Source organism: Wyeomyia smithii, chromosome 1, assembly GCF_029784165.1.
Source record: "Wyeomyia smithii strain HCP4-BCI-WySm-NY-G18 chromosome 1, ASM2978416v1, whole genome shotgun sequence".
Classification (NCBI taxonomy): domain Eukaryota; kingdom Metazoa; phylum Arthropoda; class Insecta; order Diptera; family Culicidae; genus Wyeomyia; species Wyeomyia smithii.
Genome location: NC_073694.1, coordinates 115017395 through 115042184, shown reverse-complemented (window position 1 = coordinate 115042184; position 24790 = coordinate 115017395). Strand labels below are relative to the sequence as shown.

Below are 24790 nucleotides of genomic sequence, written 5' to 3'. Positions count from 1 at the left end.
GTTGTCCGAAAAGCACATGCATTTTACGCATGGCGATTTGGCAACTTTTCGCATTAGCTACATGGGTCTTCCCCAGGGCGCATGTTTAAGCCCCCTTCTTTACAACTTTTATGTAAATGACATCGACGAATGTCTGGCAAATTCAAGCACGATAAGACAACTTGCAGACGACAGTGTAATCTCTGTTACAGGAGCCAAAGCTGCCGATTTGCAAGGACCATTGCAAGATACCTTGGACAATTTGTCTGCTTGGGCTTTACAGCTAGGTATCGAATTCTCTCCGGAGAAGACTGAGATAGTAGTTTTTTCTAGGAAGCATGAACCTGCTCAGCTTCAAACACAGTTAATGGGTAAAACGATTTCTCAGGTTTTGGTACACAAATATCTTGGTATCTGGTTCGACTCTAAAGGCACCTGGGGTTGTCACGTGAGGTATCTGATGAAAAAATGTCGTACAATAACCGGACAATGGTGGGGAGCCCATCCAGGAGACCTTATAAGGCTTTACCAAACAACGATATTGTCTGTTATTGAATACGGGTGTTTCTGCTTCCGCTTCGCAGCAAACACACATTTGATCAAACTGGAGCGAATACAATATCGTTGTTTGCGTATCGCTTTAGGATGCATGCAGTCGACCCATACGATGAGTCTGGAGGTCTTAGCTGGAGTTCTACCATTGAAAAACCGCTTTTGGAGCCTCTCTTCTCGTATTCTTATTAAATGTGAGGTCTTGAACCGTCCTGTGATTGATAATTTTGAAAGGTTAATCGAACTCAATTCTCAAACCCGTTTTATGACATTGTATTTCAATCACATGTCTCAGAATATTAACCCTTCTCCGAACATTCCAAATCGTGTCAACTTATTAAATACTTCTGATTCTACTGTGTTCTTCGATACATCCATGATAGAAGAAATTCGTGGAATCCCGGATCATTTACGCGTGCAGCAGATCCCTAAATTTTTTTCCAATAAATATCGAAACATCAACTGCGACAATATGTTCTACACTGACGGATCACTTCTGGATGGGTCCACTGGCTTCGGTATCTTCAATAATCATTTAGCCGTCTCCTATAAGCTCGATAATCCTGCTTCTGTTTACGTCGCAGAATTAGCTGCAATTCAGTACACCCTAGAGATTATCGAAAAAATGCCCACGGACCATTATTTCATCTTTACGGACAGTCTCAGTTCTATCGAGGCTCTCCGATCGATGAAAGATGTTAAGCACTCTCCGTATTTCCTGGGGAAAATACGGGAACATTTGAGTGCTTTATCCGAAAAATCGTTTCAGATTACCTTAGCGTGGGTCCCTTCTCACTGCTCGATACCGGGCAATGAGAAAGCGGACTCTTTGGCTAAGGTGGGTGCAATAAACGGCGATATTTATGAAAGACCAATTGCTTACAATAAATTTTTCGCATTTGTACGTCAGAATACGATCATCAGTTGGCAAAATTCATGGACTAAAGGGGAACTGGGAAGGTGGTTACATTCCATAATTCCCAAGGTATCGACGAACCCGTGGTTCAAGGGGTTGGATGTAGGTCGAGATTTCATTTGCGTGATGTCTCGGCTTATGTCCAACCACTATAGATTTGACGCGCATCTCCGTCGTATTGGGCTCGAAGAAAGCGGTATCTGTGCCTGTGGTGAAGGTTATCACGACATAGAGCACGTTGTTTGGTCATGCCCTGTTCACCGTGACGCCAGGTCTAAACTTGTAGCTTCCCTTCAGGCCGGAGGTAGACGGCCAGCTGTTCCTGTTCGTGATGTCTTGGCGAGCCGTGACCTACCCTACATGACCCTTATATACGTTTTTCTTAAATCCATCCATGCCCCAGTCTAGTCCCGTTCCCCTCCGTCTACACCCAACAAAACGACAAGAACACGTTTGAACCTTAAGCACAAAACTAGCAACCAGACCCCGCACAATAGAACCAGGACCCAGGGACTACGAGCCTCTGTCCCAACTCACGACATCGTGGCTTAGCAGTACGAATCCATACATGTCATTCGACGATTATCAGACGACCATTGAACAACAAAACACAGATTGGAAATTCCATGCTAGTTTTAAGTTAGACTTAATTTCAGCTCGTAGTCGGCAGCGAGGATAAAAAATTTGCTTTAGTTTTTAAGTCATCAGATATAATTGGCGCCGTTAAACATTAAATTGTATTTGTGCCGTGTCAAATAAATGTTATGTGAAGAAAAAAAAAAATAACGTTTGCGGTAAAAAAATGGACAAAAATTGCCGATTTTTCATGGGTTTACCTTCACACGCACTGACGAAACTACTAATGCAAAATCAATCATAGTAACCCATGAGTCAAGTAGGAAAAAAGCTCTGTCAGTCGAACACTAACCGCGATGGCGGAAACAGTGAAGCTACTCCGTTCAGAAGTGCGGCAGTTCGTAGACACCGGATACGCCCGTTTCGGCATCTACAGTATCTTGGGACTATTGGACAACAATCAGAGCATAGACAAAAAGTCCGGTTCCGAACGGTCGATGACCCTGAGTGACAAAAAGCTTCAAAGGATACTGAAGGGGAAGACCTAGAGAAAAGTGGCTGTATCGCTGCGTCCGCTAGGCCGGGAGGTCGGTGCAACGGTTTTTGAAGCAGTTGACTGCCCAATGGCCCCTCCTTGCAGCGATTGTATCCTTCGATGCCTAATTCAACTGCGTATATGAAAGATTCTATCTCTGTCTTACAGTGGAATTGTAGAAGTATTCTACCAAAAATTGATTCGTTTAAAGTTTTGATAAATAAAAACAAATGCGATGCATTTTCCCTTTGTGAAACTTGGCTTACTTCAAATATTGATCTCAACTTCCATGATTTTAATATTATTCGCCTTGATCGAGACACCCCATATGGAGGAGTACTTTTAGGGATTAAAAAGTGCTATTCTTTCTATCGTATTAACCTCCCCTCGATTCCAGGCATCGAAGTTGTCGCATGTAAAATGACAATACAAGGTAAAGAGCTTTGTATTGCCTCAATATATATATTCCTCCCAGAGCACAGGTTGGGCAACGGCTGCTCTTTGATTTAATAGAACTTCTTCCCTCACCACGTTTGATTTTGGGAGACTTCAACTCTCATGGCGTGGCTTGGGGTTCCCCTTACAATGATAACCGCTCCTCTTTAATCTATAACCTTTGCGATGACTTCGACATGACTATTTTAAACAACGGCGAAATGACACGTATCCCGAAACCTCCAGCGCGCCCAAGCGCTTTGGATCTATCCTTATGTTCGACGTCGCTACGGTTGGATTGCACATGGAAGGTAATCCTCGATCCTCACGGTAGCGACCATCTGCCTATTCTTATTTCAATTACTAACGGTTCAACTCGCATGCGACCAATTGACATTCCGTATGACCTCACACAGAATGTCGATTGGAAGTTATACGAGGAAATGATTTCAAAAGCGGTCGAGTCGATTCAACATCATCCACCACTTGGAGAATACAACCTCCTCGCGGGCTTGATTCTCGACGCCGCGTTGCAAGCCCAAACGAAGAAATATCCCGGCGTAACGATCAAAGAACGGCCTCCCACTCCGTGGTGGGACCAAGAGTGCTCCGATGTCTACACGCAAAGATCCGACGCGTTTTTGGCCTACCAGAAGGGAGGTATACCCGACGACTATATACGGTATTCGGAGCTTGATACCAAGCTTAAAAGCCTGGCTAAAGCAAAGAAACGCGGATATTGGCGTCGGTTCGTGAACGAGACGTCGAGGGAGACATCGATGAGCACTCTTTGGAACACAGCCCGAAGAATGCGGAATCGCGTAACGGTCAACGAAAGCGAGGAGTCTTCAAGTCGGTGGATATTTGATTTTGCCAGGAAAGTATGTCCGGACTCTGAGCAAAATATTGTTCGCGATGCGTCTCCGGGCCACGACGCGATAGAATCACGTTTTACGATGGCAGAATTTTCAGTTGCCCTCCTGTCCTGTAACAATAACGCGCCTGGGTTAGATAGAATCAAATTCAACTTGTTGAAGAATCTACCCGGCAATGCCAAGAGGCGCTTGTTGAACTTGTTCAATAAGTTCCTGGAGCAAAACATTGTACCGCAGGATTGGAGGCAAGTGAAGGTGATCGCCATCCAAAAACCAGGGAAACCAGCTTCTGATCACAACTCTTATAGGCCGATTGCAATGCTATCCTGTATCCGGAAATTGATGGAAAAAATGTTACTCCGTCGTTTAGACCATTGGGTCGAATCAAATGGTCTACTATCAGATACTCAATTTGGCTTCCGCCGCGCCAAAGGGACGAATGATTGTCTTGCGTTGCTTTCAACAGATATTCAGCTGGCGTATGCTCGCAAAGAACAAATGGCGTCTGCGTTCTTGGACATTAAGGGGGCTTTTGATTCCGTTTCTATTGACATTCTTTCGGGTAAACTTCACCGACAAGGATTTTCTCCAATTTTGAACAATTTTTTGCACAATTTGTTGTCCGAAAAGCACATGCATTTTACGCATGGCGATTTGGCAACTTTTCGCATTAGCTACATGGGTCTTCCCCAGGGCGCATGTTTAAGCCCCCTTCTTTACAACTTTTATGTAAATGACATCGACGAATGTCTGGCAAATTCAAGCACGATAAGACAACTTGCAGACGACAGTGTAATCTCTGTTACAGGAGCCAAAGCTGCCGATTTGCAAGGACCATTGCAAGATACCTTGGACAATTTGTCTGCTTGGGCTTTACAGCTAGGTATCGAATTCTCTCCGGAGAAGACTGAGATAGTAGTTTTTTCTAGGAAGCATGAACCTGCTCAGCTTCAAACACAGTTAATGGGTAAAACGATTTCTCAGGTTTTGGTACACAAATATCTTGGTATCTGGTTCGACTCTAAAGGCACCTGGGGTTGTCACGTGAGGTATCTGATGAAAAAATGTCGTACAATAACCGGACAATGGTGGGGAGCCCATCCAGGAGACCTTATAAGGCTTTACCAAACAACGATATTGTCTGTTATTGAATACGGGTGTTTCTGCTTCCGCTTCGCAGCAAACACACATTTGATCAAACTGGAGCGAATACAATATCGTTGTTTGCGTATCGCTTTAGGATGCATGCAGTCGACCCATACGATGAGTCTGGAGGTCTTAGCTGGAGTTCTACCATTGAAAAACCGCTTTTGGAGCCTCTCTTCTCGTATTCTTATTAAATGTGAGGTCTTGAACCGTCCTGTGATTGATAATTTTGAAAGGTTAATCGAACTCAATTCTCAAACCCGTTTTATGACATTGTATTTCAATCACATGTCTCAGAATATTAACCCTTCTCCGAACATTCCAAATCGTGTCAACTTATTAAATACTTCTGATTCTACTGTGTTCTTCGATACATCCATGATAGAAGAAATTCGTGGAATCCCGGATCATTTACGCGTGCAGCAGATCCCTAAATTTTTTTCCAATAAATATCGAAACATCAACTGCGACAATATGTTCTACACTGACGGATCACTTCTGGATGGGTCCACTGGCTTCGGTATCTTCAATAATCATTTAGCCGTCTCCTATAAGCTCGATAATCCTGCTTCTGTTTACGTCGCAGAATTAGCTGCAATTCAGTACACCCTAGAGATTATCGAAAAAATGCCCACGGACCATTATTTCATCTTTACGGACAGTCTCAGTTCTATCGAGGCTCTCCGATCGATGAAAGATGTTAAGCACTCTCCGTATTTCCTGGGGAAAATACGGGAACATTTGAGTGCTTTATCCGAAAAATCGTTTCAGATTACCTTAGCGTGGGTCCCTTCTCACTGCTCGATACCGGGCAATGAGAAAGCGGACTCTTTGGCTAAGGTGGGTGCAATAAACGGCGATATTTATGAAAGACCAATTGCTTACAATAAATTTTTCGCATTTGTACGTCAGAATACGATCATCAGTTGGCAAAATTCATGGACTAAAGGGGAACTGGGAAGGTGGTTACATTCCATAATTCCCAAGGTATCGACGAACCCGTGGTTCAAGGGGTTGGATGTAGGTCGAGATTTCATTTGCGTGATGTCTCGGCTTATGTCCAACCACTATAGATTTGACGCGCATCTCCGTCGTATTGGGCTCGAAGAAAGCGGTATCTGTGCCTGTGGTGAAGGTTATCACGACATAGAGCACGTTGTTTGGTCATGCCCTGTTCACCGTGACGCCAGGTCTAAACTTGTAGCTTCCCTTCAGGCCGGAGGTAGACGGCCAGCTGTTCCTGTTCGTGATGTCTTGGCGAGCCGTGACCTACCCTACATGACCCTTATATACGTTTTTCTTAAATCCATCAATGCCCCAGTCTAGTCCCGTTCCCCTCCGTCTACACCCAACAAAACGACAAGAACACGTTTGAACCTTAAGCACAAAACCAGCAACCAGACCCCGCACAATAGAACCAGGACCCAGGGACTACGAGCCTCTGTCCCAACTCACGACATCGTGGCTTAGCAGTACGAATTCATACATGTCATTCGACGATTATCAGACGACCATTGAACAACAAAACACAGATTGGAAATTCCATGCTAGTTTTAAGTTAGACTAAATTTCAGCTCGTAGTCGGCAGCGAGGATAAAAAATTTGCTTTAGTTTTTAAGTCATCAGATATAATTGGCGCCGTTAAACATTAAATTGTATTTGTGCCGTGTCAAATAAATGTTATGTGAAGAAAAAAAAAATAACGTTTGCGGTAAAAAAATGGACAAAAATTGCCGATTTTTCATGGGTTTACCTTCACACGCACTGACGAAACTACTAATGCACAATCAATCATAGTAACCCATGAGTCAAGTAGGAAAAAAGCTCTGTCAGTCGAACTTTAACCGCGATGGCGGAAACAGTGAAGCTACTCCGTTCAGAAGTGCGGCAGTTCGTAGACACCGGATACGCCCGTTTCGGCATCTACAGTATCTTGGGACTATTGGACAACAATCAGAGCATAGACAAAAAGTCCGGTTCCGAACGGTCGATGACCCTGAGTGACAAAAAGCTTCAAAGGATACTGAAGGGGAAGACCTAGAGAAAAGTGGCTGTATCGCTGCGTCCGCTAGGCCGGGAGGTCGGTGCAACAGGCGAAACAGTTATAAAATACCTGGCGAACATGGACATACATGTCAGAAAGCGGCAGTCCCGTCCCTCGTCTCGGAGCTGCAGGTACTAACAAAAGTTAAGTACAAAAAACTAACGTTTAAATAAGTTCCATGTAATGTACTTTATAACTTTGTACCGAAAAAAGATAGGATTTTCATTTGTTCAACAAAGTTTCATATTTTTTAACCTTCTACAACTTTGCTGAATAAATTATTCTTCAATCTCTTAACACAAAAAAGTTATTTTTTTTTTATTTTTAGTATAGTAAAATTTTCATATTTTTTTAAAAATTGCGATTATGCGGGTCATTCATAAGAACAATTGCTCCGAAGACACTATTAAGCTAGGATGAAGTTGAAAGGCGCTATGGAATTAAGTTCCACTTTTTGCCTTATTGGACTGCACAGTGGGAAAACGCTGGCCATCAGCCAAAAAATTTTTTTTTCGTTAGCTGTTTCATAATATTTTTCCTTTATTCTAAATTCAAAATTTGGGCGCAATATCATGAAATCTGAATTTTTTATGACTTTTCAAAGCTTAGCGAACTGACGTTTTTTGTCTTTTTTTTTTTTTGAAAAAGAGTACATTACTTTGAAACGCTCTGTAGCTTCAATGATAGCTTGGATTTTTTTGAAATCAAAGGAAAAGTTGTTGCAAATATTGTGCAAAACAAACCCTTTTCATGAGATATTGTAAAATTTGGTTATAGTAGGCCTGACACTAAAAAAAATTAAAAAACGTGATTTTTTGTAGAAAAGTAGCTTAAAAGTTCAGTTGCCGCAGTTTGCCACGGTTGTGACTACATTCAAAATTTAGGTAAAAACGTAAGCTTTCAAATGCATACTGTCCGCTGTAGCGCAAAACTGCGCAAATTGTCACTTCAGTGAAAACAGCGATAGCAGATTTTTTTGAGTTTTTATTTTTGAAGTTGAAATTTCATCCATGATTAATTTTAATCTTAACCATGATACCCCATCAATGAAAATTTATGATTTCGTACTCAATCCGTATGGATAAAATATAAATTAGGGCAAAATTCACAAAATCTATCAATGAAAAGTTATAAAATAAGTGTTAAACAAGAAAACAGTAAACAAATCTTTATGAAATTTTATTTATGTCAAACTTTATCACTTTCAGCAAATTTAAAACAATATTAAAAACATTCAGCCCTTTTCAATTTATAATCATGAAATTCACTAAACTGATTGGAGTGTCAAATACTAGCAGCAAATTCATACCATCAAACTCCGGTTAACAATAGCCCGTTTGAAGATTGGTTTTGCTTCGCACTCGTTTGCATACAAAGGTAAAGCACACATTTTGCTTTATGAGAAAAAAACCAAGAACAGTCGTCGCCCTCCGCATCTTTTCGTATTCATTTAGAACGTTGTGTCATTCCAGTGTCTTGGTTTTCAAATTCATAAATTCGTTCAACTTCAACTTCAGCGGCACCACCTAATTCAATGTCTAGTAAGTTGTCAATTCATGGTTTTATACATGTATTTAAATGTCCCATAGAAACCATAGGAACCGGATTAGGAAGATAACATGTATATGAAACAATGAAACATCGAAAATCACTAGAAGAAATAAAAATTGCAGCGAAAGACATTTTTCCTGCTGATAAATGTAATGAACTTCAAATTTTCTGGAAACAATTCAACACAAGATTTAAGCGATCACAGCGGAAGATGATGATGATGATGATGATGACTTTTTCAATTTGTAATTTGTTTGTATTACTTATGTTGTTTTAGTTTATTTAAAAAAATATATATATTTAGGCAAAATTTGTTTAGTTCGAGGGGTCGTCCATAAATTACGTATTTTTTTCAATGGGGAGGACGCCCGGTGGCACAACTTGTGGTCAAAGTTCATATAATTCTATAAAAAAGGAAAAAGTGCCAAAAAATTTCAAATTGGGTTTCGTGCTTTATGGACGGCCCCAAACAAAAAATGGATGCCAAATTCGTGTTCAGCGTTCCAAAATTATCGTATTTATCGACACTTTTTTTGCTTGGCCAGCCTTTGTATGGAGTGGCCCCACTGTGCACTGTGCAATGGTGGAGAGGTTGTTCGATGCGATTCAAACGAGCTCGCCAAAGACATGGTGCGTGTCGCTCGTGACAAATACGAAGTCGACACTCAGAAACCACTGAGACCTCGAGTAAAGGTTGTTGGCATCTCTGAGAAACCATCTAACTTAGTCGATCTGCTAAAGAAACAAAATCGCCTACCTGACTTGGCTGAGTTAAAGTTGTTACGAATAAATGAAATAAACAGCACGTCTGGTAAATCATACACTGCTGTGTTAGAATGTAATGCAGTGGCTTTTGACTCATTGATTTTTTTTTTGTAGAATAAGACTACTGCGTCCATTATTTAGAATTATTGTGGTATTGACTCATTGATTAAATCACGGTATGTCTATGTCGAATGGGAACGATGTCAGGTCTACGAAGTCGTCGACGCTATGCGCTGCTTCAAATGCTCGCAATACGACCATAAATCATCTTCCTGTCCAAATTATTTCTGCTGTTCCAAGTGTTCCGGAGAGCATAACGTTCGTGATTGCTCGTCCCAAACTAAATTGTGCATTAATTGCAAGAAACAAAACCGTCTCTACAAGCAGAATGAAGAACCAATCGACATTGACCACGCTGCGTGGAGTTGGGCAGTTTCCCGCTCAACAAAAAACGGCTCAAATTGGCGAAGCAACGTATCGACTACACAAGCTAACAACCAGAGAATTCCCTGATGACACCACGCATTCCAGTTTTCCCAGGTAATTCTACATGTATATGTCCTGCCGAAGCGGGATCAGACTCTGCACTGTTTGATAGCGTTTCCAATCTACAGAACGTTTTACCCGGACAACATTCGGCTTCCCTCCCAGAGTCAGGTATGAATGAAAATAGTATATGTCCATCCGAAGCCTTTACAGTTACTGCACAATGTCATGATGATTCACTTTTCCATGCTGCTGATCGCTCCGACTCAATACAACCATGGCCGGCGGGTACCAATTCCATTGACACAGCTTCACTGTTAATACCCAACGAGGAAACAACTCTCATTCCGTCAGGTAATGTGACAGATAGTATATGTCCCGCCGAGGCGCCTTCAGATCCCGCACAGTGTGATAGTTCGTTTCCATTTCATACTGCAAACTCCGATTCATCATCAAACCAACCGGCACATACCAACGAGAACAACCTTATCGTGTACTATCAAAACACTAGGGGCTTGAGAACCAAAGTTGACGGCTTTTTTCTTGCCGCATCCGAGTCAAACTATGATGTCATTGTCATGAGTCATGGCTAAACGACCACTTCTGCTCTCCCCAGTTGTTTGGAAACCGATTCACCGTGTTTCGTAATGATCGCAATTCTAACATCTCCAAGAAAAAAAAAGCGGTGGCGTAAAAATCGCTGTTACGAACCGACTAAGCGTAGCTCTGCCCACAATATCTATCGACAATTCACTTGAGCATCTTTGGGTGAATGTTTTTATGAATGACAGTGTGATTGCTATAGGTGCAGTATACTTATCTCTGGATTTCTCCAACAATGTTATAACCTTGGAGAAGCATTTGCGATCTGCACAAGATATCAACAACTCCTTGAAATCCTGTGACTACCAACTTCTTTTAGGAGATTATAATCAGCCCGGCCTTGTCTGGTCGGCCAAAATACGAATTTCTCCTTGGCGGCCAATTCGAAAACTAACTTTCACATCCGACAGAAATGATGAAAGTTCTGTTCGAAATGCTTCAAAATTTGCTGCAAAAACCACAATACCTCATAACGGCTTTATGCTCAGTATGAGAAGTTTGAAATTCTTGATCCCCAACGGAAGAAAGAATATCATACCTGTTTGTCGAAATCTCAGTGTCACTTGGAGGAGATGCCTTACGTTTTCTTGAAGCCGCATCAAAGCGAGCTTTTTTATTTCTTCCAGGCATAACTGGAAAACTTCACTTCACTTTCACTTCACTATAGAATTTAAGTAGAAATATCTCAAACCAAATTACTTCCCTAAACACTCGTTAACGTTAAAAACAAATTTATTACTTTGCGTTTCAACAGGTAGTCTTTTAAAAAGATTATTCAAGTTTCAGGTGTCTACTAACAATTTCAGAAAAGTTCAGCTGCAATTACCCTGCGACCAACCGATTAAAACCGTTTGACAATAAGAAGAAAATAAGAAAAATCATTATTTTCAACTTTGTTGGTCGGTATCTTTCAACTCCCAAGATTTCCAAGGCTAAGTACCTGTTTTTATTCAAGTTTCAGGTATCTACTAACAATTTCAAAAGAGATTAGTTGCGATTACCAGCGACTAAACGATATAACTTTTTTGGCAAGTGATCAATCTCTGCTTTTTGGAGCGCAATCGAAGCACATTAGAAAAAACCTAAATTAATCCACCTAGCGGTCAGACTCAGCCTTTCTCATTCAAACTTATTATTTGTAAAAATTGATTTACATGAATGCTTAAATCTTATAAAGGTATTTATATTCACTCTTTGGGTTCTAAAATATTGATGTTGTAATTAAAGTATAAAATATGAAATTTGATGTAATGTTAGTGCTAAGAAATAGCGAAATAAAAGAAATTACTTTAATTTCGAACAATTTAATCACGAGCGATACCGGGAACGTTGAGGCCATATATATTGATCAAAGCAGGTATAGTGTTGAATAGTCTTTGAATTTCTTTTCTCTCCAAAACTTTTGAACAGCATATCAAATTGTTATGAAGTTTGTTATTTGTAAGTTTGAGGTATGATTCGTTTGTATGACACTAGTTAAGTTCAAATAAGTCGTGTAATACTTGAGATAATAGACTTTCGTTGTTTTAACAATTTAATACATAACGGTTGCTTAAGTTTGATTATAATCAAATGAAAAGGGAACGTATAGGGCAGCCAAACTTTGAAACCACGTGTTCAATCATAATTCATCAGTTAACCCTTAACTAGCCCGTTCATCTGATATCAATATTGTTCAAACCGGTTGTGTAGTTTCTAAGATAATGAAGTTTCATGATTTTCACATTTCGATACATCACAGACGAAGTTACAGTCCGATTACAGCAAAATTCAATAGGGTGTTATGAGGCAGCTAGACCTTTTATTTGACACTAATTTTGTGGAAATCGGTTCAACCATCTCTGAGAAAAGTGAGTGAGTCCAAGTAGTCTTCGGAATATGTTTCATTTCATAGCTGGATTTCACATTTTTAAACATAACAGGCAAAGTAATAATCCGTTTGCAAAAAAAAAGTTAAAGGGTATGTGCTTGAGTGCACAAACGTAGACTTGCCGTGGGACTATGGTGGGTGTAAAGATTTAATTCTGCCATAGCCATAGTATATAACACATACCAAACGTACAAATACCATACACAATAATCCATGAACATTTCACAAAAAACCACATACACCTGTCATGAACCACAGCATACAAAAACAATTACCTACATGAACTGCCCATAAGTGGATAACAGTCCCATGTAATTTCTCATCACTTTTTGCTTAAACGTAAAAAACTTCTTAACATACCCGGTGCTCTCGAAAAATCGCAAGAAAAAGCTTTTTGTTGCTAAATTGATTAGAAAAATATGAATTTTGGTCAGTCCCATGTTACAAATAAACGCAAAACAAACTCAGCGCTGAAAATAACTAGCATAAAATTATGGTCACTAGAATAGAAATACCAATTGAAGTACTAATGGGAAAAATAATTAACTTGTTGCCTATACAAGTATTCTGTCATAAATATATTCACCTCGGATAAATACATTTTTGCACACACATGTTTTACACACATACACGTATACACACACAAACACACACACACTACTCACACACACAAACACATATACACACACATACACACACAAATACATTCACTCATACAAATACAAACATGCATACACACGTTACTTACACACTCACACGTTACTTACACATACACACACACGTTTACTTACACACACATACACACCTACGTTACTTACACATACACGCACACGCCGCTTACACATACATACATACACACACATACACATTACTTACACACACACGTTACTTACACATACACGCACACGCCACTTACACATCCATACATACACATATACACACATACACACACGTTACTTACACACACACGCACACGCCACTTACACATACACACACATACACGCACACGCCACTCACACGTACACACACACGCTATTCACACACCCACACGCTACCAAGCGCCAAAAACATTATTTCGAGTAATCGGCGATCAAAGTTTCACCACCCCGTATCTTTCCTGCAAGCTGCTGCACAGAAATTTTGTTATAATACCATTTCAGACTGTTCAAATGATTTAGTTTTTTGATGAAAGATAGATTATCAATTTTAACATCCATTGGTGATAAAAACTCAATTTTTAAAAAAGAGGCGCTTGGTTCGATCTGGTCGCACGCCGACCAATTAGTTTCATTGAAATCGGTTCAGCCATCTCTGAGAAAATCGAGTGAGATTGGGAGAGCGTTACACACACATATATACAGAAAATGCTCAGCTCGAACTGAGTCGAGTGATATACGAGATTCGGCCCTTTTGAGCACTTTTATACCTTTAGTTTTTGCAGTGATTGCTATACCTTTCTAGGAGAAAGGCAAAAAGTGAAATGATAGAAATGTATTTTTATTTCAACTTCAATCCTGAGCAAGGCCGCAAACATTTAGATAGTACAACATCAAATTTAAATGATGTAGAGGCCACATATTTTGATCGTAGCTATAGTTTTAAACAGTCTGCGGGTTACGTTTCTTTCTATAACTTTCAAACCACATGTTTAAACATTATGTTTAAGGGTTTAAAAGCCCATTAATTTGAATTCAACTATGTTCATAGCTTCTGAGATATAAGAGCGATTTTTACATTCTGACGCAGCGCCAAAACTAAAAGTCTGATTACAGTGAAATTCAATGGCAACCTAAGCGGCAAATAGACCCTTCATTTGACACCGAGATAGAAAGAATCGGTCAGACCATCTCTGAGAAAAGTGAGTGCGAAAAAATGGTGCGCATACACACATACACACCCACACACAAACATATACACCTATACATGCATACATGCAGAAAATGCTCGATTCGTCGAACTGAGTCGGGTAGTATATGAAATTCGGCCATTTGGATCACTTTTCTACCTTTTAATTAGCCAGTGATCGTTACGAGAAAGTCAATATGTTTATTTTCGTTATGTGATTTCACATTTTTATAAACAACGGACAAAGTTACAATCCGATTACAATGAAATTCAATGGGGCAACTAGACCTTTCATTTGACACTAATTTTGTGAAAATCGGTTCAGCCATCTCTGAGAAAAATGAGTGAGTTTAAACAACCTCAGGATAACTTTTCTTTACGTAACTTTTGAACCATATGTTCAATCATAACGAAATTTAAGAGTTAAGGGTTTTGAAGACAGCCCGATCATTTGAAACCAGTTTCATTGAAATGAAACACCTTTTATTCGCCGCTTAGGTTGCTATTGAATTTCATTGTAATCAAACTTTTAGTTTTGGCGCCGCGTCAAAATGTGAGAATCGCTCTTATGAAAGGTGATTTTTTGCTATTTGGTTTTTCGTGTATTCAGATTTGACAGTTCATGCGAAAATTCTGACAGCTGTCAAAGTCTAATGTACTCAGCTTGGTTTGCCATTTCACCAAGAACAGACTTACGCCTGAACAACGCTTAGAAATAATCGAATTTTATTACACAAATTCGTCCTCTGTGAAAAATGTTTTTCGCGCATTACGACCATTTTATTGTGTTCAGTGACGAAGCTCATTTCTGGTTAAATGGGTATGTTAATAAGCAAAATTGCCGCATTTGGATCGAAGAGCAACCAGAGGCAATACAAGAATCGCCAATGCACCCAGAAAAATGCACGGTTTGGTGCGGTTTACACGCTGGAGGCATCATTGATCCGTACTTCTTTAAAGATGATCAACATCGCAACGATAGGTCAATGGCGCTCGCTATCGCGCGATAGCCGGAAATGGAAGAGCTGGGTCTTGTTGACATGTGGTTTTAGCAAGACGGAGCAACGTGCCACACATCGCGCGAATCAATGGACATATTGCGGAATGAGTTCGGCGAGCAATTCATCTCACGAAATGGACCGGTGAATTGGCCGCCTAGATCATGCGATTCAACACCGCTAGATTATTTTTTGTGGGGCTACGTTAATTCTCTCGTCTATGCGGATAAGCCAATAACAATTCCAGCCTTGGAAGACAACATTACACGCGTTATTCGCGAGATACCAGCCGAAATGCTCGAAAAAGTGACTTTTCGTATGGACCATTTAAAACGTACCGGTGGCCAACATTTGAATGAAATTATCTTTAAAAAGTGGATGGCATAAACCAATTTATCGGCTCAAATAAAGATTTCATACAGTTTTGTAATTTTTATGCGTTTTTTTTTTAAAGAAAACCCAAATTCTTAAAAAATCACCCTTCATCTCAGAAGCTATGAACCTAGTTGAACTCAAATTAATGGGCTTTTGAACCCTTAAACAATGAATTTCATAATGTTTAAACATGTGGTTTGAAAATTATAGAAAGAAACGTAACCCGGAGACTATTTAAAACTATAACTACGATCAAAATATGTTGCCTCAACATCATTTAAATTTGATATTGTACTATTTCAATGTATGCATATGTATGTTTTAACCCTCTAGTGCCCAATGCCGCCATTTGGCGGGCTTCCGTCGAAGTTCCGAAAAGCTTTAATAAATACTTAAAAAGTGTTTATAACGGTTTATAATGATTTTATCGAAGTTCGTTTAGAAATTAATCTGGGCACTAGAGAGGTATGCTCATATGTGTGTTGTTAGGTTTTGAATGTTCGGTATAGTTGTGCTGTTGGCTATCAGAAATTCCTTATTAAGAGTGAAAAATGAAACCAGCAGAAATTTTCAAGGAGTATTTTTTCTCTTAAATCGTGTAAATCTATTTTAACATATAATAAGTTTCAATGAGAAAGGCTGGGTCTCACCGCAAGGTGAATTAATTTGGGTTTTTTGCTTATATTTACCTCTAGGACGCCTTGATCGATATTCACCAAACTTGACACACATGTTCCTTACACATTAGCGGTTGTCAAAAGCCTATTGGAAATGGTGGGGCAGCCACTGAAAGGGAGATGTGCTGGATTCCGAACGAATCCATGTTTTATTTCCTCTTTTTATACCAAAAAATACTCCCCTCTATCAAAATTTGACGGTAATATAGTTACAAATGATCCTAAGTAACTTGTTTTGTTCATAACAAGTAGAAAAAACACCCGAAGTGTAGAAAAAATGATGAAAATATTTTTGTCCGCCTGCTTGTATGAAAATGTCCCATAGTGCAACGGGTCCACTGGTCCTTTACATGAGGCCCAAACCAGGAGAAAAATCGCTAAACACATTGCAAATCGTGGAAGATCAGACGTCTCGATACAAGGCCGTGACAGAAATCTCGAAAGTCAGACCAAACAAGCTCCGTGTCGTGGTCAATGATCTGGATTAGGCCAACGATTTAGCTTGCCCCGACCTTTTACACGCGAGTATCGCGAGTATGTACCCGCACGAGACGTGGAGATCGACGGTGTAATAACCGATTCGAGTCTGTCTGTCGAGTGTATTCTGGGAAGCGGCACCGGTTGCTTCAAAAGTTCCAATACCCAGGCGAAGATATTAGATTGTAAGCAATTACGGTCTATGTCGCTCGTCTGCGGTAAAAAAGTTCACACTCCGTCAGACTCGTTTCGCGTTATGTTTGCCGGTTCTGCACTCCCTAGCCACGTCTCGATCAACCAGATTTGTCTGCCTGTGCGTTTGTATGTGCCCCGCGTTGAATTGTACCAATTGCAAGCAGTTAGGCCATACAGCTGCCTACTGCTGCAATAAGGCACGGTGTGGCAAGTGTGTGGAGACTCATGCGGAAGATTATTGCAGTGTAAACGCTGAAAAGTGTATTCACTGCGGGGAAAATCTGCATGAGCTTTCCACATGCCCGGTGTACATGCAACGCAGAGATAAAATCAAACGATCTCTTAACCCTCTAGTGCCTAAGTTATTTTTCAGACGAGCTTCGAAAAAATCACTATGAATCTATAAAATCATATTTAAGTATTGATTGAAGCTTTTTAAAGGTGTAACTGGAGACCGTCTAAAGGCGGCATTGGGCACTAGAGGGTTAAGGAGTGTTAAAAACGTTTTTACACTGAGATTTTTAAGAAAACCGTGACCACTTCTACCATAACATCGAACCCCTTTGATCTGCTGTCTTCGGATGAAACAGACTCTGACGATCCACCAGCTGAAACGTCTTACGCCAATCCTGGGGAATCTAGAAAGAGGAAAAATATTTCTTCTCCTAAGCTTTCCAGAAAATGTCCTAAAATTTCTCAAGATGGAATGAATAATACGAACAAATCTAAAAGTGCTGCGGGAAAGCCGAAGCAAACTCCTGGGCTTGCAAATTTAAAGCCCCAGAAGGAGTTCCCAGCACTTCCTGGAACATCTAAAACCCCAGTTGTTCCTTTTGCACATCTGATAACCAAATAAACTCTGGATTGGTGAATTTTTCTGACATGGTAGACTGGATTTTTGAAAACTTTAATATACCTGATCCAATTAATAATTTCTTCACAGTATTCCTCCCAACACACTGTGGTCTAAACTCGAAAAATCGTGATCGTTTTAGATTCGACTTTGAAATATTGATTTTATGTACCTAGTGTCTTCAGCAAGTTTATTCCATATAACAAGGCCTTTCTTTTGGCGTTTTCGGTTTTTTTTATCAATCTCTCTAGTAGTTAGATATATAAACTATTTTTTTTAATTTTCAAAATACCAGATTGCTTTCTTCAGCAAAGTTGTAGGAAAATCTATGAAGTTTGTCAAAAGAACTGCATTACTCAAAAGAGTTCAACTGTTTCTAGTTGTATGCAACCGAGTACTGAATGAAAGGAAAACACCCTTCAAAATTAGTTTTTTGTCCATAACTTTTTCTGTAATCGTCGAAACAATTCAAGATGTTCTAAGATTTTGTTCATTCTGCTAAACCTCGCATTTTTGTAGAATATATTGGTTTGATATTTTCATTTGTTGTGAAGATATTTCTAGTTTTTTTTTTGCTGAAAACAGCCATATTTCGAGTCCATATTTCTCCGAAGATTGCAGATTTTTTGCTTGCATTTATAATCCGGTATTTTTTTCCGTAGGACTCAATATAAATGTACTGAAGCGTTGTGGAGACATCCTTCAAGCTGTTGCGTCTGGTAAAAAGTTGAACACAGAAAAATTCGATCGATATTGTATCGACATGGTGCGAAAATTAGTGGAGTTATATCCATGGTACTATCTACCTGCGTCAGTACACAAAATAATAATTCACGGTGCACACATTGCTGACCACAATTTGGTTCCGATAGGACAGCTCTCGGAAGAAGCGCAGGAAGCATTGAACAAAATTATACGGCAAACACGTGAACATCAAAATATGGCTATTTTCAGCAAAAAACTAGAAATATCTTCACAACAAATGAAAATATCAAACCAATATATTCTACAAAAATGCGAAGTTTAGCAGAATGAACAAAATCAGAATGAACAAAAGCAGAATGCTGCTACCACCGAAAGTCAACGGCCGGCTTCGATCAGCTGTGCCGCAACGTTCTGTGGCGCTGCACCTGGAATCGAGGGGAGGTTAATACGATAGAAAGAATAGCCCTTCTTGATCCCTAGAAGTACTCCTCCATATGGGGTGTCTCGATCAAGACGAATAATATTAAAATCATGGAAATTAAGATCAATATTCGAAGTAAGCCAAGTTTCACAAAGGGGAAATGCATCGCATTTGTTTTTAGTTATCAAAACTTTAAATGAATCAATTTTTGGTAAATTACTTCTACAATTTCACTGTAAGACGGAGATATAATCCTTCCCAGCAGCAGATGAATTATCCATCGAAGGATACGATCGCTGCAAGGAGGGGCAATTGGGCAGTCAACTGCTTCGAAAATGATCTTGCACAGTGGTCTAAAACTCGAAAAATCGTGATCGTTTTAGATTTGACTGTAAAATATTGATTTTATGTACCCAGTGTTTTCAGCAAGTTTATTCCGTATAACAAGGCCTTTCTTTTGGCGTTTTCGGTTTTTTGATCAATCCCTCTAGTAGTTAGGTATAAAAACTATTTTTTATAATTTCCAAAATACCAGATTGTAGTAGTCAGTAGGTCAAGGAACAAATTGGCTAAGTAAGCAGGTGAAGCCGGTGCCGTTCTCGCGAAGCGTTAAATTGATTTTTAAGTTCGAATAAATCAGTCGGGACTTAGCACTTACACGACAGGTGTTTATTAATTGAAAAGTCGAGTGTTCCCCTGACGAGTTCTAAGTTCAATCAATTTAATTAGCGCACCCGTCAGCATTAACAATACATAGCACTTACACGAAACAGCGCAAACGTAGCATTAACGATACACAGGCATTGAAGTAGTCGCATGTCAAATGACAATACAAGGTAAAGAGCTTTGTATTGTCTCAATATATATATTCCCCCTAGAGCACAGGTTGGGCAACGGCTGCTCTATGATTTAATAGAACTTCTTCCCTCGCCACGTTTGATCTTGGGAGATTTTAACTCTCATGGCGTGGCTTGGGGTTCCTCTTATAATGATAACCGCTCCTTTTTGATCTATAACCTTTGCGATGTCTTCGACATGACAATTTTAAACAACGGTGAATTGACACGTGTTCCGAAACTTCCAGCACTTCCAAGTGCTTTGGATCTATCCCTCTGTTCGACGTCGTTACGGTTGGATTGCACATGGAAGGTAATCTTTGATCCTCATGGTAGCGAGCATTTGCTTATACTTATTTCAGTTACTAACGGGTCAACTCGCACGCGACTAATTGATATTCTGTATGACCTCACACGGAATATCGATTGGAAGTCACACGAGGAAATGGTTTTAGAAGCTGTCGATTCGATTCAACATCATTCATCACTTGAAGAATACAACCTCCTCGCGGGCTTGATTCTTGACGCCGCGTTGCAAGCCCGAACGAAGAAATATCACAGCGTGAACGTGAGAACGGCCTCCCACTCCGCGGTGGAACAAAAAGTGCTCCGATGTCTACACGCAAAGATCCGACGCGTTTATAGCCTTTCAGAGGAATGGTATACTTGGCGACTATATACGGTATTCGGAGCTTCATACCAAGTTTAAAAGTTTGGCTAAGGCGAAGAATATTAGCGTCAGTTCGTAAACGAGACGTCGATGGAGACATCGATGAGCACTCTTTGGAACACAGCCGAAAAAATGCGTATTCGCGTAACGATCAACGAAAGCGAAGAGTCTTCAAGTAGGTGGATATTTGATTTTACCAGGAAAGTATGTTCGGACTCTGTTCCTGAGCACAACATTGTTCGCGATGCGTAACAATAACGCACCTGGATTAGATAGAATCAAAATCAACTTGTTGAAGAATCTACCCGACAATACCAAGAGGCGCTTGTAGAACTTGTTCAATAAGTTCCTGGAGCAAAACACAGTACCACAAGATTGGAGGCAAGTGAAGATGATTGCCAACCATAAACCGGGAAAACCAGCTTCTGATCACAACTCTTATAGGCCGATTGCAATGCTATCCTGTATCCGAAACCGAATGCTATTCGAATCCGGAAATGTACGGGCAAACTGTCATTCAACACATTTCGAGCAGTTTTTTATTCTTCATTTAAAAATCTAAGGACATTTAACATCCTTCGAATAAACATTTTTGCCTTTCTCCTAGAAAGGTATAGCAATCACTGGAAAAACCAAAGGTATGAAAGTGCTCCAAAGGGTCGAATCTCGTATATCAATCGACTTAGTTTGACGAGCTGAGCATTTTCTGTATGTGTGTGTGCGTATGTGTGTGTGTAACGCTCTCCCAATCTCACTCGATTTTCTCAGAGATGACTGGACCGATCTTCATGGAATTAATTGCAAATGAAAGGTCTAGTTGCCAAATAAGACCCTATTGAATTTCATTGCAATCGGATTTTTAGTTTAGAGGTTATGTTTAAAAATGTGAAAATCACGAAACATCATTATCTCAGAAACTACTCAACCGATTTTAACAAAATTGGTTTTAAATGAACAAGCTACTTAAAAAACCCTTAACTTTTGAGTTTCATGTAGATTTAACGTGTGGTTCAGAAGTTATTCAAAGAAACGTGTTCTGGAAAGTGTTTAATCTCACTCATGTTTCTCAGAGATGGCTGAACCGATTTCCACAAAATCAGTGTCGTTTGAAAGGTCTAATTACCCCATAAGACCCTATCGATTTATTTTGTAATTGGACTATTACTTTGCCTGTTATGTTTAAAAATGTGAAATCCAGCTTTGAAAAGAAACATATTCCGAAGACTACTTAAACTCACTCACTTTTCTCAGAGATGGCTGAACCGATTTCCTCGAAATTAGTGTCAAATGAAAGGTCTAGCTGCCTCATAACACCCTATTGAATTTCAATGTAATCAGTCTGTTACTTTGTCTGTAATGTATCAAAATATGAAAATCACGAAACTTCATTATCTCAGAAAGTACACAACCGATTTGAACAATATTGGTATCAAATGAACGGGCTAGTTAAAAGTTAATTGATGAATTTTATAGTGTTTAAACACGTGGTTCAAAAATTGTGAAAAGAAACATGTTCCGGTGATTTTTCAAATTCACTCGTTTTCCCAAAAATGGCTGGACTAAATTCAACAATCTTAGTGTCAAATGAAAAGTTTAGCTTTCCTATAGGTTCCCATTTTATTTGACTATAATCGTATTTTTATTCCAACCGTTATGTATTAAATTATAAAAACAACGAAAGTCTATTATCTCAAAGATCACACGACTTATTTGAACATATCTATTGTCATTTGAACGGGTTGTCTCTCAAACTCACAAGTAAGAAATTCCATAGCAATTTGATATGTGGTTCAAAAGTTATGAAAAGAAACGAAATTCAAAGACTATTTAAAACTGTAACTGCTTTGATCAAAACATATGGCCTCATCAAAATTTAAATTTGGTATTGTGCTATTCGTACGTTTCCGGTATTGCTTGTGATTGAAGTTTACGAAATTCCAAGTTCTTTTTTTTTATTTCGCTATTTCTTCTGCACGAATTTTTTACTCCTAATTAATAATTTTTTTAACTTTTTGCCTTTCTCCTAGAAAGGTATAGCACTCACTTGCAAAACCGAAGATATGAAAGTGCTCCAAAGGGCCGAATGGCATATATCACTCGACTCAGTTCGACGAGCAGAGCATTTTCTGTATGTGTGTGTGTGTATCTCTGTGTGTGTGTGTGTGTGTGTGTGTATGTGCCGATTTTTATTTTCACTCACTTTTCCCAGAGATGGCTGGACTGATTTTAATGAAATTATATGCAAATGAAAGTTCTAGTTGCTCCATAAGACCCTATTAAATTTCATTGTAATTGGATTTTTATTTTAGAGGTTATGTTTAAAAATGTAAAAGTCACGAAACACCAATATCTCAGAAACCACACAACCGATTTCAATAAAATTGGTATCAAATGAACGGGCTATCTGAAAAACCCTCAACTTTTGAATTTTATATAGATTGAATATGTGGTTCAAAAGTTATGAAAAGAAACGTCTTCTGAAGACTGTTTAATTTCACTCATGTTTCTCATAGATGGCTGGACCAATTTCCACAAAATCAGTGTTATATGAAAGGTCTAGTTACCCCATAAGACCCTATCGATTTTTTTGCAATCGGACTATTACTTTGCCTGTTATGTCTAGAAATGTGAAATCTAGCTATGAAAAGAAACATATTCCGAAGAATACATAAACTCACTCACTTTTCTCAGAGATGGCTGAGCCGATTTTCACGAAATTAGTGTCAAATGAAAGGTCTAGCTGACTCATGACACCCTATTGAATTTTACTGTAATCGAACTGTAACTTCGTCTGTAATGTACCGAATTGTGAAAGTCACGAAACTTCATTATCTCAGAAAGTACACAACCGATTTGATCAATAGTATTATCAGATAAACGGGCTAGTTAAGGGTTAACTGATGAATTATGATTTAACACGTGGTTTCAAAGTTTGGCTGCCCCATACGTTCCCATTTCATTTGATTATAATCGAACTAAGCAACCGTTATGTATTAAATTGTTAATGAAACAACGAAATTCTATTATCTCAAAGATTACACGACTTATTTGAACATAAATAGTGTCATACGAACGAGTCATCTCTCAAGCTTACAAATAGCAAACTTCATAACAATTTGATATAGGTTTGAATGAGAAAGGCTGGGTCTGACCGCTAGGTGGATTAATTTAGGTTTTTTAAATCAATTCGTTTTGCTCAGAAAATTACACTCTTTCAGCTGATTTTCATGTTCATGTTGCGGTAGATGATGAAACAGTTAGAGCCAAGTCTGTTCAACCCCAATATTTAGGGAGGAGTAATGGTTGACTGGTTGCGTGCATTCGGAAGGGATTGACGCTAGTTTGGGAAGGTAATTGAGAGTTTGGTTCGAAAAATGATAATAAGAAAAAGTTCTACATACTTGGATGTGATGATACTTATTTCGATTTGTCTGATGCTGATGTTTTTCCAAGAGGTATTTTATCTTTTATGCTAGTCGTGTTGTATATCTGTGAATGATAACATTTTTACCTCTCATTTTCAGAGCCAGTTCACGAGAGGCACAACCGCATGTTGTTTTGATGTTCTCCGGTTGGGCTGAAATTTTCAGCGTTTGTTTGTCTATTCAAGGTAGGAAGTTTTACTGAGTATAAAACGGCCCTTGAAAATGATATGTCCAAAAGCGTTCAAATACTAACAACATTTCCTCCTAGACTTGATGGATTTTTCTAAAAATTTGTGGTAATATTCTACACTAAGATTACTTCAAAATGCATGGTCACAATATATAGCAAAGAGGTAACATGACGAAAAAAATGCATTTTTCTTTTAAAAATTGTCAATTTTTAGGGGCATCCTACTCTTCTCAACATCGCTGTTTATGGACGTGCCCTGGCTACCAAGATTGAGTGCATCCGATAAGTCACCCAGTGAAGGAACTCATTTCATCGCGCAACAGCCGATAGATTACGGAGAGTGAGAATTAAAATTATATTTTGTATGTGTTAATTTGGAGAGTTGAGTGAGAGAAATAAAAGAGTTAGTTGTATTTTATCTGTAGTCCAATAAAGGTGTTTTGTGTTAAGCGGTTGGCGTTAGTTTTTTTACGATCCAGAGTTTCACCATCCGGCGGGAATCGTCCGGAAAGAAACAGTGGTCCTTCGAACCGGATTCGTGAGGATAACACGGACCGGTACTTACACTTTGGAGATTGGTCTACACTGCAATATTGGATTCAATACACTCGCTTGGGGCGAGATACAGGCGCCATTGTAGTTAGTCTGAGAACGCTTGGTTTGGCGGGATTTAGTAAATCACCTGAGCCATTGGACAATTTCACTGGATGCAAAAGGCACCTTATTGCCAGTTTGGTTTCTGCGAATAATTTTTCGGCCAGGTAAAATATACACTGTATATGTCTCTGCC

The 24790-nt window shown here is 39.3% G+C and overlaps 1 protein-coding gene and 1 long non-coding RNA gene across 3 annotated transcripts in view; one reads left to right on the top strand and one right to left on the bottom strand.

Annotated features, from left to right (window-relative positions):
- Window positions 1-24790, bottom strand: part of LOC129726707 (ribosome biogenesis protein NOP53) — a 243102-nt gene that overhangs the window by 197170 nt on the left and 21142 nt on the right. The window lies entirely within an intron of this gene.
- Window positions 23610-24408, top strand: LOC129727096 (uncharacterized). The gene is made up of 3 exons (XR_008728483.1): window positions 23610-23840; window positions 23910-24163; window positions 24215-24408. It is a non-coding gene; the product is annotated as an uncharacterized LOC129727096 (long non-coding RNA).